The sequence below is a fragment of the Rhinolophus sinicus genome, linkage group LG01, assembly GCF_036562045.2.
Source record: "Rhinolophus sinicus isolate RSC01 linkage group LG01, ASM3656204v1, whole genome shotgun sequence".
NCBI lineage: Eukaryota > Metazoa > Chordata > Mammalia > Chiroptera > Rhinolophidae > Rhinolophus > Rhinolophus sinicus.
Genome location: NC_133751.1, coordinates 194,002,813 through 194,015,699, shown reverse-complemented (window position 1 = coordinate 194,015,699; position 12,887 = coordinate 194,002,813). Strand labels below are relative to the sequence as shown.

General features: G+C 41.8%; 1 long non-coding RNA gene across 2 annotated transcripts; it reads left to right on the top strand.

Annotated features, from left to right (window-relative positions):
* The first annotated feature begins 6,838 nt into the window (after positions 1-6,838).
* LOC109452653 (uncharacterized) lies at positions 6,839-12,508 on the top strand. Of its 2 annotated transcripts, none has more exons than XR_002138170.2 (3): positions 6,839-6,977; positions 7,329-7,495; positions 10,821-12,508. It is a non-coding gene; the product is annotated as an uncharacterized LOC109452653 (long non-coding RNA). The 2 variants fall into 2 exon arrangements; XR_012491406.1 differs by having other exon boundaries at positions 7,329-7,617.
* The last annotated feature ends 379 nt before the right edge of the window (positions 12,509-12,887 follow it).

Below are 12,887 nucleotides of genomic sequence, written 5' to 3'. Positions count from 1 at the left end.
GAGACAAGTATTATAATGAAATACGTACACAGATCTCAATATTAAAGCTTTCTGATTCTCCAGACTGTCCAGGTGCTTGCTTTTTGAACTCACACGTGGCTTATACTGTTATTCTTGTAGTTTAAGGGGGAAAAATTAAATAAAAGCATAAAGGAAAACCAGCAACATTTTAAGAGATTTCATTTCTACTTGATGCTTGTATCCATTTGCTGGGAGGCAGGAGGAGGTATATTATACAGGTTCTCTGGAAACACTTAAAGTTCAGAAAGACCTGCAACCTCAATCCAAGCTTCCAGACAGAGTAGTGAGGGTGTAAAAGCAAAATGCTGACCTTATTTTCTTCCATAGCACATTGAGGTTAAAAGTTTGCCCCCTCCAGGTCCAGCCTCCACCAGACTCTGTGCCTGGGAGGCTGCCCCACGCACACAGCATCGAGAGGCTGTGTGCTGCCCTGCTCTCCCTGGCCTCTGAGTAAGATCGATCAATGGGCAATGTGGTGGTTAATTTTATCTGTCAGTTTCGCTGGCCATGGTACCCAGATATTTGGTCAAACCATATTCTACATGGTTCTATGACGGTGTTTTTTTTGGAAGATTAACATTTAAATCAGTGGACTTTGAGTCAAGTAGTTTACTCTAATAATAATAATGTGGGTGGACCTGATCCAATCAGTTGAAGACCTGAATAGAACAAAGACTGACCTCCCCAAGCAAGGAGGAATTCTGCCAGCAGACTACCTGTGGATTTGAACTGCAACTCTTCCTTGGGTCTCTCCTATAGAGAGACCTAGCCTATAGATCTTGGCCTATCCTATAGATCTTGAACTGGTCAAGCCTCTACAAATCATGTGAGCCAATGCCTTAAAATCTTTCTCTCTCCGTATACATGTGTATGTATGTATGTATGTATGTATGAATTTATATATCCTGTTGGTTGTTTTTCTCTGGAGAGCCCTGAATAATGTAGGCAGCAATGGTAGGAAATTAGAGGGAGAAAGGGTCTTTATTTCACTCCTGACAGGTGCTGTCACAACGCAGCCCTAGCCATCTCTGGGTAGGGCAACCACACACTCCCCTCTCACTGTCAGGCCTGCAGGTGATAACCCAGCCCTCTCTTACTAAGCCCAGGGGACCGCGCTAACCCCCAGTGGTTTCTCTGTACTGCTCACCTCTCTATAAATAATCCTGTTATTAAACTCTCCACAATTAATCCTAATATGAGTGTGCTGAGACCCTAACTGACATGAGTGTCACCAGAACGTGGGAGCCATTGCAAAGTTGGTATGGCACTCGAGGCCTTTCCTCGTCTGACCCCAACCTCCCTTTCCCATATCATGGTCAACCATGTCCATTCATTCCAAAAGCCAGGTGAGACCCCCACACACAAAATACTCAGTACATCTGCCACACCCCCTGCTATCCACGCCTTAGCACCTTCACACCAACACCTCTGGTTACTCTCTCTGGATGTCAGCAGATTACCATATTCACATTACTTAACAAGACAAAAGAGTAGCTTGAAAACTCATAAAGTTGGGAGCCACTGCCCATTATGGTTCTGCCCTATTACAGCATAGCCTCCAACTTCTGTTCTAGAATCATCTATCTTCTACCTTGTCAACCAGTCAAGTTGTTTCAGATTGTTTATTGTTGTTTTTTAACCCAAGAACCCCAAGGCCTCTCTTTCCCCTACGTCATATTTGTAGCCAAGTACTTACCGTATCCAGGAAGGTGTGGAAATCTGTTGGAGTGAATGATTGCTTCACTTTGTTTTGTTCACACCATTTGCTTGAGAATATTTGAGCAGGTGCGGCATTTTTATTTAGTTTTGTGATGTTTTGCTTTTAAATGTTTCTCCAAAGGCCTTATTTAAAACATGAAATAAAAATAAACAAATACCAGAGGAAAAGTAAAGAACAATAGAGGTTTCGGTGAAAATTATGCTTACTTCTTCTGCATTTTCCCATATCCTGTTACAAACAGCAATCCATGTTTTTTTCAGCCTGCCACTGTGTCTACCACGGAAATAATGAAAAGCAATGAAAAATGGAAATGAGCAACAAGACTAAACCAGTCCCCATGAGGTTTCAGCTCAAAAAGCAAAACGGAACAAACAGAGCCAAGCCTGTCTCGGTACCAACAATTAGCATAATCAGCACCAATGAGGTGTCAAAATAGCAGAATTAATGAGCCCAGGTCAGCCACCCAGGTAATGGCCACACAGTCCAAATACACAAAAAGAAACTCGCAAAAGGGAAGCTTCTGGTCAGACAATGGATTCTGAAATTCTAAAGAGGGAAGACAGAAAGGAAGGTAATGAATGAGCCAACGAAAGGCAAATTGTCCATAGATGTATTCAAATAGTTAATACCAGGTAATTGGGTTTTTGAAAACCAACACATGATCCTAGGACCAGCCCTAAGAAAGCCAGTGAAATTGACCACAGATGACAAAAGAAAGGAAAGGAAGACATATTCCCTCGCCTCCTCCCACTCAGGCAACACTGCGTCTAACACTCCCACTGCCAGCAGGGTCTGTGGAAGGCTCCACAAAGCCTGCTATCAGTAGAGAACTAATTGCAAATGTAATAGCTCCTAATAACATAAGTCTAACAATGCATACCCTTCACCACTGAGGATGCTGACCCGATTCCTGGCATTCTGATTTCTTCAAAGATGGATCTGAAGCACTCATGCAAATTTGTGTGCCCTGTCATACAACATCTGTGTTCATTTCAATATGAAAAGAATATTGTGTATTTCTTACCCGGTAAATGGCAAGTTTTTCTGGGGCAGGTTCTATGCATCGTTTATCCTGTGGGCTTCTCCATCCCTGGTGATATAACTGCACGTGGCAACTGGAGAGGCACAGATTTCAGACATGAACTTTGCCTAAGGTTGTTGCTTTTCAGTAGAACACTGAAGAAATGCATCTCTGATGGTGGAAAGAGAGGCAGTTGGGTTGATACTTTTGGAGGGCAGATATCCCTTGTCCCCTCCTCTCCACCGCCCACAGTTATGTGACCCCTGGGCCAATGCTGGTCCTAGACTATCTTTCTGAAATTGAATCTATTTGCCTCTTTCAGGCTCAGGGAAGTAAGCAATGAGTTACCCCACTCCATGCAGAGAAAGCAAGGAGCCCTCCCCTAGATCATCTTCTGACTTTCCCTGAACCTCTCTGCAGCCTGGTACCAAGACAGAAACTGGCATAGACTGCCTCAGAATCATCTCATGACCCAAACAGCAGCAGCCATCTCCTCTGTTTTGTTTTGAAGCTATCTGTCAGCCTCATGTCTCAACATGACCAAAATACACAATCAACAAAAGGATTTGAGGCCTGGCAGCAGAACCTCTCTCTTAGAAGCACAGATTATCCCTTGCAGCTCAGTGGTTGCAAGGAAAGCTCTAAATGCCCTATCTGAATTTCTGATTCACAGATACATGAAAAATAATAAAACAGTTGTAAGTCACTCAGTTTGGGGATGGTTTGTAATGCAGCAAAAAATAACCAGAACACCAAGAAAGGATCCGTATAAATGAAAGATTTCAATTTCTGAGTTAGAAATTCCATTTGTATGCAAATAACGAAGACTGGGAAACACTGGTTTAGCATATGAGGGTCTTATTCTCTCTCACATAACAAGAAGGTAAGGCTTCCCAGCATTACTTTGGCAGCTCAGAGCCAGGTCTCTGCAAATCTCTTGGTCTTTCTCTCATGCAACCAAGATATCTGTTCCAGCTCCAGCCACCAGCACTCCAGGCATCAGAAAGGGAGATGGGATGATACCTTTATCCCAGAAAGCAAAACTTTCCTAGAACTCCCCAGCAGACGTCTGTTTGTATCTCATTGGCTAGAACTACACTATTTGACCACCCCATACAAAGGAGACGGAAAAGTATGCTTTTTAACTGGCAATGGCCACCCTAAGCAAAACTGAGGTTTGGTCAGTAGGGAAAGAGGAAAGCATGATATTGGAGAAGCAGCTAGCTGTTTCTGCCACAATCAACAGGAAATCCATTACATTAGCCGAAGTCCAGAAGCAGAGCAGGCTGGTGGGTCAATCCAGAGATGTCGTCAAAGACCCAGGAATACCCATCTCTCCACTCCACTACTCATAGCATTGGCTTCAGTCTCAGGCCAGCTCTCCTCCACTTTGTGGGATGGCTGCCAACAATCAAGCTACATGCCTCCTTGTTCATATCCAGCAGGAGAGTATGGCCTCTTAAGAGCAAGGAAGCAAGGGGCCACTTTTAAGCGCAGACATTAAACTATGATTGATACACATTGAATACTTTTCCCTACTCTAGAGCCAACAGGAATCTTCTTGCCAACAAGGGCTTTCATTCACAAATTTTGGTTAGGCTAAGAGTGCCGGCTCTGCAATCACTCTGCTGGGTTTACATCAATCCTATCACTTTTCTAGCTGTTTGTCTTTGCACAAGTTATTTAGCCTTTCTGAGCCTCATTTCCTTGTGTGTAGAAACGGGTAAACTAACAGTATCTACTGGTAGAGGTTTAATATAGGAATAAATAAGAAAATGCATGTAACGTACTTAGCATGGTGCCTAGAAACCAGTAAGCATTAAATAGATGTTGGCTTTTATGATTACACCCAACAGTTTCACACAGAACCTGTGTGAGTTTTGCAAACACAGAAATAAATGTAAATCACTGATGCACAACCCCTCCCTCCTCCTTTCTTTGCAGTTTTAATAATGCCAACTTCCATGCCCTGGAAGACCCAAGACATTTGTTTTTACAAATCCTTTTTCAGAAATGACCTGTTCTATCGCTCATGCTGCTACAGGTAAACTTGAATTCAAACCATTCATCTAACACATGGGCTTATGTGACAAGATATCTGCAAATTTACCACTAAACAATCCATTGAAGGACCCCATAATTAATCCAATTCAGTCATTATCACATCTCTACTAAACATATCATTAAACAGCTGAAACAGAGCTTTCAGGTTTTCTCCACAATTTATTTCAATGAGAATCTAAGCACCTAGTAACCAAATTAGACTATCTATTCCATCCATTGTACCATAGGCAGTACTTATAATTACCCCAAAAAGTAAATCTACGGCATTTTTTCAGTTAGACTGAACAATATAGACAGAACATAAAACATATTCTATAATAAAAACCAATAACAGATAGTTATTAACAATAACAGTTGGTATTACTTAATTTACTAGCTATAGGCACCATGCTAAATGCTGAACAGCAGTGTAGTTACTAGTATTTTCCCCATTTTACAGATCAGAAAACTGAGGATCTAAGAAGTTAAATGACTTTGTTATGATCAGAGTTTCCAAGTAGCAGAATCAGGATTCGAAAGTCCAGTTCTGTTCTGACTTCAAGCCCGAGCCTTTGAATAGCAAGCACACCAGAATATACCACCGTATTAGAGGAAATTTTAGCAGATCCTTAAATCTTATATGTGAATAGGGGCAGACATCATAGATTTTGGAGTCAAACTTGAATCTGTAGCTACTTTGTCATTTAGCTTTGTTAGTTGTGTGACCTCGATCCAGTTATGTCAACTTCCTGAGCCCCAGCTTCCCCATCTCAAAGGCTGAGGCAAGGATAGAGCAAGTGCAAACGTGCTAAGTGGTCTAGTGCCCACCACAACATTGGCCCTCAATAAACAGTAGCTTCCCTCTTCCTCATTTCCTTTCTTCTTCCTGTCTAATCCTCATACTATCCTGTGAGGAAACTTAATAATTAAGGCAAGCTTTATTCCTGGTTCAGGCCTCCATCACATTCTAAAATCACATAGAACTCAAAATTCTGTTGAATTAGTGAACCTTGATAAACAATGCATGTTTATACAAATCTGTGCATGTCTTCAAAACAGTGCCTTATTAAGAACTTTCACTTCAATTATTCAATAATTAAATCCAGCCTCAGACTTCAGTCCTGTCCAGCATCTGTGGTGCCTCCATTCAGATTATACTGGTCACAAAGCCAGGCCCAGTCCCCTCCTGGACATCCACGTAAGGGACTAGAACCAGGAAGGGGTCCTCCTAGAAGGTCAGTAGCCCAGCAGGGGCCTGTGGAATGAGAAAGGGAGATGTAATCACCCAACTCAGGAACAAGCCAGTTAGAGTGAGTGTTTGTCACTCTTTTGCGCCATCTAACACCTTTGAACGGATCTTCAGCTGTGAGGAATTCCCTATCTTATGATACATCTCCCACTGTAGAAATCACCCTTCCTGACTCAGGTTGTTAGCAAAATGGCCACAATAATCCTCTTATCCCAGCTTGCCCATCCCTTTGCAATGTGACTTTGCTGTTCCTCCCACCATGAATTGCAATCTACTTCCCTATCCCTGGAGTCTGGGCGTAAGTGATAGTCTGGCACTTTGGAGCCTGCATCTCAAGATATGCTGTGACTTCTACTAGCATCCTCTTGGAACATGTGGTGCCATGTGAAGAACCCTAGGCTAGCATCCCTGTGGATGAACAACCATGCAGAAAACTAAGAGATGCCTAGCCAGCAGGACCAACTCTCAGTAATGTGAGGTCATCACAGACCATCCAGACTGAACTGAGTGTCTAGATGGTCCAGCCACATGAGTGACCACAGACAAGTTAAAAAACAACAGCAACAACAACTATTCGGCTCAGTCCAGCACAATCTGCTATAATCATGAGCAAATAAACTAGTTTTCTTAAGCCACTAAATTTTGGGGTAGTTTGTTACACAGCAATAAGTAACTGAAACATTTACTTATTAACAGTCCTACACCTAGAAAAAAAATATGGGTTCTAGAGTCCACCAATCACACACACACACACACACACACACACACACACACACACACACTCCCTCCCTCCAGGCTTTGGTCAGAAGTTAGCAGCTTGAAGAAACATTCTGTCGAGAGTAGAGGCAACTACGTCAGGTTTCCAAGAGGCAGTGGCAGAGCTTCCGGTGGCAATGTCCAGTGCCCAGGATCAGCAGTGACAGGTCTGTGACCCAGTGGAGATAGCACTGGTATTACCAAGTGAACCAGCTCTGTGGATGACCTGGAGCACCCTTTCTGTCTCCGTGGCCTCCCAGCCCAGTTTTGTGGCTCTTCTAGGGACTCTCTGAGCTACTTGGCTTAGTTCAAGTTCCCTCAAAAGCAAAGCCTAAGGCAGGGATATGGATGGAATTTGTTTATTTGGGAGAGGATCCCAAAATCAGGACAGAAGGAGAGGTAACAGATAAGGAGGAAAAGTCAATAAGTTTGAGTAACTGGGCTCATTCCTACTGGGGACCGACTGACGAGTCATGCAGAATGTGACGTAAAATTCTCTCTCTCTCTCTCTCCAACAGGATGAAAGTCTGAAGCATCTATCCTCTGTCTTCTGGTCCCTATTTGTTTACATTTGCTCCGGAAGCATTGACTCCCCCATACTTCACTCCGTAAGACTTGGGTGAATTTCGTAGCTTCAAGAGAAACCCTGAACAAGAAAAGATGATAGAGACAGAAGACACTTGAGGTGAGATGTAATCTGTATGCAGTGAAACCAACCACTACAGCCATTGCTGAAATCTGAAGTGGTCCAAGGAGATGAAACACGAACACAGAAAGCATTTGTGATGCTACTTAGCATCCAGCCAGGTACTGCTAACTGTTTAACAACCGGCTCTTCAGGGGAAAGGTGGAGCAGGGGGCCCTAAATCAGACTGTTTGCCAATTTCCATGGTGTAACTACTCCTACCATGTCTGATTTCAAGAATCCAATGTTACATTGTCCAGTTCACAAAGTTCCTGAAAATTTAACAATTGGCTCTCAGGAATCGTTATGAACTGACTCTAGCTCACCACTACTTAAGTCCTTTTAATAAATTCCTTTCCTGCTTAAGCTAATTTAATGGTTTCAAGTAAACACCTGAGCAACTAAAGTCAATGGCAAGAGGAAAGATTACACAGGTTAGAAATCAGGAATTGGGCAAAAACCGGTAGTTTGGCATCATAGGTATGACTTCCGGCCTCTTGTCTCTGACCAAAATGATGCTAAGCCTTTCCCCCACATCTCAGGGCACAGTTCCTGATTCCCTCACTAGGAATGCTATTGCCGTGTAGGCAAGAAAGGTAAGTGAAAAGGCTGGACAGACATTAACAGAAACTCCTCCAATGATAAACTATTTTCAATGTCAGGAAATTCTTCTTTCTCTGAAAATCAAATCCCCCATGTAGCAGTTTAAATGTTTTTCCACCAGTTTTATTCTTCATGGAGAAAGAACAATTATCCACAGCCTCCTGTAGAGTAACCTTTCAGATACTTGAAGGATTTTCTTCTACAGAGGACACAGTCTAAGTTAGGTTGGCCTTCTTTCAGAAATTCAATTTCTGAAGCCTTAACCTTCTCTGGGGCTTTCCATCTAACCTTGTCCAAATTCTACATGGCCTTATTAGCTGCAGAACCCAGGCCTGGTCCCAGGCTTCTCGCTGAGCTTTGACTACAGAGAAAATAGGGAAGAAAGGGGGCTCCCTTAGGGCCTGTACATCCCAGGGTTATTTTTAGTTTCCACTATCACCGGTTTTCTTTCCAATTCAGTAAGGCAAGGAGACAACTGTAGGAAGAAGAGTGGTCACCATTCTGATTGTGAGCATTTCCCTTTTACAGATAGAGCAGAAGGCCTCCTGAACAAAAGTGTGACGGCCTTATTATCTCTTGCACCTCCCCAGGAGAAGCCTTTGCTTTCACAGACTGCCCTACTGTTAGTAGGACACACTCCAGATCCTACTTGCATCAAGTACCAGGTCATTGGAACCCTTTTAAATTCCAAAAGGCACAACCAAGTAAGAGAACTTAGTAAATTTTGGAAGAGCTGCTAAACTCAAGAAGAGATCACAAAAATCTAAGGGATTTTTCCCTATCTCTCTCTCACATCAATTCATGGATGCCCAAATTCAGACCCCAAATGATGGCTTAAAACAGGCTATGCAACAGAAATATAATACAAGCCACAAATATGAGTCACAGATATAATTGTATATTTTCTAGTAGCCATAGTTTAAAAAAGGAGAAACAGGTGCAATTAATTTTAATAATATATTTTATTTAACCCAATATATCCAGAGTACTGTGATTTTGACATGTAATCAATATTTTTAAATGACTAATGAGATATCGTACATTCTTTTTTGATACTAAGTCTTCAAAATCTGATGTGTATTTATACTTGAAACACATCTCAATTGAGACTACCCATAGTTCAGGTGCTAGTAGCCACCATATTAGATAGCTCAGATTTAAACTACTGATTCCCAAAGTGTGGTCCCCAGACCAGAGTGTAAGCATCACTGGAACTTGTTATCAATGCACAATTTCAGGCTCTACCCCAGACCTGCTGAGTCAGAAACTCAAGGTGCAGTCTAGTACTTTGTGTTTTAACAAGCCTTCCAGGTGAGTCTGACACGAGCTCAAGTTTGAAATCCATTGATCTACACGCTGCCAAATCAGAAATGCTTAATCTGCTTTTAATCACACTATCACCAATGTCAAATGGAGGCTATGAGTCTTAGAAACTAATGTTCCCCATTTTCCTGTTGCTAGGGAGCCTAAAATAGCAAAAAGCGTTCTCAAAAGATATGTTTTCTAATTTTCTTTTTGTGTCAATTAAACAAGTTTTCCATTGGTGAATTCCTCTTTTTCAAATGATCCATTTTGCCCTCCCTCCCCCTTGTCTTTGGATTTAATTCCTTCATCTTCTTGACTTTTTACAGGAATCAAAACACACTTACAAATATATATATACACATATATATATTTGCCAGATTTAGCAAATAAAAATACAGGACTCCCAGTTAAATTTGAATTTCAGATAAACAATGAATGCTATTTTAGTAGAAGTGTGTCCCATACAATATTTTCCAGAAATTACAAGGAACATACTTATACTAGAAATTATTTGCTTATGTGGAATTCAAATTTAACTGGGCATCTTGTCCTTTATCTGGCAAATCTATTCCTATCACTCTACATCATTTTCCCTCCAAATTCTTCCAGTGACCAGACAGTGAGGGTCTCCTGGGTCAGCTAGGGTCAGGGCAACAGTGGAGCAGCTCTTACTCTGAGCACTGCAGGCCTGGGCTGTCATTTCCCAACAAGAAATAATTCTGAATAAAACCAGCTGCCCAAATGTATTCTTTGGCTTTCAAGGATGGGTCCTCTGCCTTCCAGTGAATGCCAGCTGCCTCTCAGGATCAAGCTCTCATTTAAAAAAGAAAAATCAAATCAAACAAAGAGTGCACTGTCAATCAGAGCTGCACAAATGCACCCACTTAGCTCACAGCTCAAATTGGGCCTCCAGATTTGTGCTATTGAAAAGGAAATTGGCCTCACTTGCTTCAAAACAGCCCCAAAGTGGGGAAATTAATACAGAAGACGCCAAGTAATAATGAAATCTGGCAACGGCAGTGGGTTGTGTGGCATCATCCAATTACAGCAAACATAGATACTGCCCAAGGGGAGTCTGGACACCAAGCAAAATTAGGATCCTACACAGTAATTACCAGCAGAGAGAGGAAATGTGTTAGGATGTTGCAAAAATTGGAGAGTTTGATGACTACAAACACTCCGATAAATGCACAAGAGCACTACTCCACAGTGTTCCAAAATAAATGTTCTCAATACTTTCCAGACTCTGAGCTCCTGCTGTGGACAAAGCCCTTAGAAAGCCAGATGTTGGCTTTCTTATCACCTCTTCCCAGCGCCTACCACAACCTACCTATAAATTGACATCATTCATGAAAGAATGCAGGCCTGGAGGAGGTTTCCTCTCCCATTCACTGACTTTGTTCTTTCCCTTCCTCAGCCTGGTGGACTCTAGGGAGCCATAGCTACCAGCATGGAGCCAGGAGCATCATCCCAAGGGCCTTAACCTTGCCTGGTAAACCAGGACGGCACCAAGATCCTGGAGTGGGGGTGGACATGAGAGAAATACAGAGAAAAGCAGGAAGACACGAGAGAAGAGACTCCATATGCTCACCCAAGATAAATCCATATGAACTGAAACCCAACTGATGAGGAAAGCAAAGAGATGTTGTACCCCATGTTCTGGGCTCCATGTGGGTCATAATCAGATATCATTGTTTTAGTTTCCGCTGCAATCTCTTCCACATTTGGGGAAACATAATTTAGGGCTGCAAATGACTAAAAGGGGCTACGAAACATGATTCTTTGAGTTCAGAGTTTCATCTTGGAGCTATCTTTAAGGCAAACAGTGTGGATTTCAACCTCGTATTAAGAGAAAAGTGATTGTATGTACTTAACCTTTTAAAGGTAGAACTGTCATTTGATTTTTAAAAGAAAAACACAATAATGCACAAATCGGGGTTAAATACCAATTGAAGAAAAATAAGAAGTTTATACTATCAAGTCATCTGATTTTTTTAGAGGCCAACAGAAAATAAAATAAAAATATAGCATGGATATGGTGTAGATGATGTAAGAAGAAAGAAGAAAATTGCTGCTTTTATAGGTGGAGTGCCTTTTGAGCCAGGAAACTTAGGAGAAAGAATTTCTCTTAGAAAATTTTTCTTTTGGTTATATATCAAAATATTTGATTATGGAAGATAGAGCTCCAGAAAATGTTTAGACAAAGAGAAGATAAATTGTTTTGGTTAGATAAGGAATAGGAATTAGGGAAGTTTTTGGTGGCTGCTTACTGGTAACTGAAGGAAGAGATTTGGGGGACATGAAAAGGAGAAAAAAGTGAAGGGGGTGCCAATTAAATGAGAGAGTCTGGGGACTTACCAGGTTAGAGAGAAAGTGCCATGGTGGAAAGGATCAAGAAATTTTGGGACAATGGTATGTAACGGTCAACTAAATATCTGTCATTCTGGAATGTATTCCAAACCTTTGGTAATATCTGCTATATGCAAGAGTCTTGGGTTGGAGGAACTTTGTAAAAAGGAGTGGGGGCTGCATGCTATTTTCAAGATGACGTAGGACAGAAAAAAAGAGATAAAGGAGGCAAGACATGAACGAGAGCAAGAATTCCAACAGGAACAGGAAATCAGAGTGACAGGCAACCACAAGAACATAAGCCCTGTTATAAGCTAAACTGAGGCATATTAACATTTTTAAGAGTTTATTTGAGCAAAAGTCAATTCAAATTGGGCAGCATCCAATCTAGCAGAAAGAATGGAACTCCGAGGAACCATACAAAATGAAAGACCTTTATAGGCAGAAGGAAGCAGGGGCAAGGAAGTGATACCAGGCAAAAAACAGATTGGTTATTGCCAGGTTACTTTCCTTTAGGGATGGCAGGGGTCTGTCAGGCAGGTTACCTAGTAACTAGTGCTGATCAAGTGATGCCTGATTGACTGGTTTAAAATTCCATTTCTGGGAGAGCCGAAACTGTCATTAAGTCTCAGTTAGGTGACATGGGGCTTAGCATTAGTGACTCCATTTTTGGCCTGTTGTCTTGTTTTTAATAGCCCTTTGGGAATTTAGAGAACTGCTGAGTAGAGCTCCAGATTTCTACAGGACTTGGGAAGGAGGGAGGAAAGGAGGGAGGAAGGGAGAGAAGGAGGGATGGAGGGAGGAAGGGAAGAACAAGATTAAAAAGTCAAAGAAAAAGAGAGAATTCTGATCACTGAAAAATCGTATCTGGCATCAGTTTAGTCCTGAAGGATATACATAAATTAGACACCATGGATAAGACAAATAATATTGATACTGATGAAGCAAAAAAGTAAAATGTAAAATAAAGCAGTTAAAATAAGTGCAAACTTTGTTAATTACCGGGTCCAGAGGCAGTATGTTTTAAACAGGTAAAGAAGGGGCTCTCGAGTCATACCAGCCAGGTTCCATTCCCAGCCTGACCCCTTCCTAATCAGGTGATCTTAGCAATTACCTACCCCGCTCTGAGCATTGT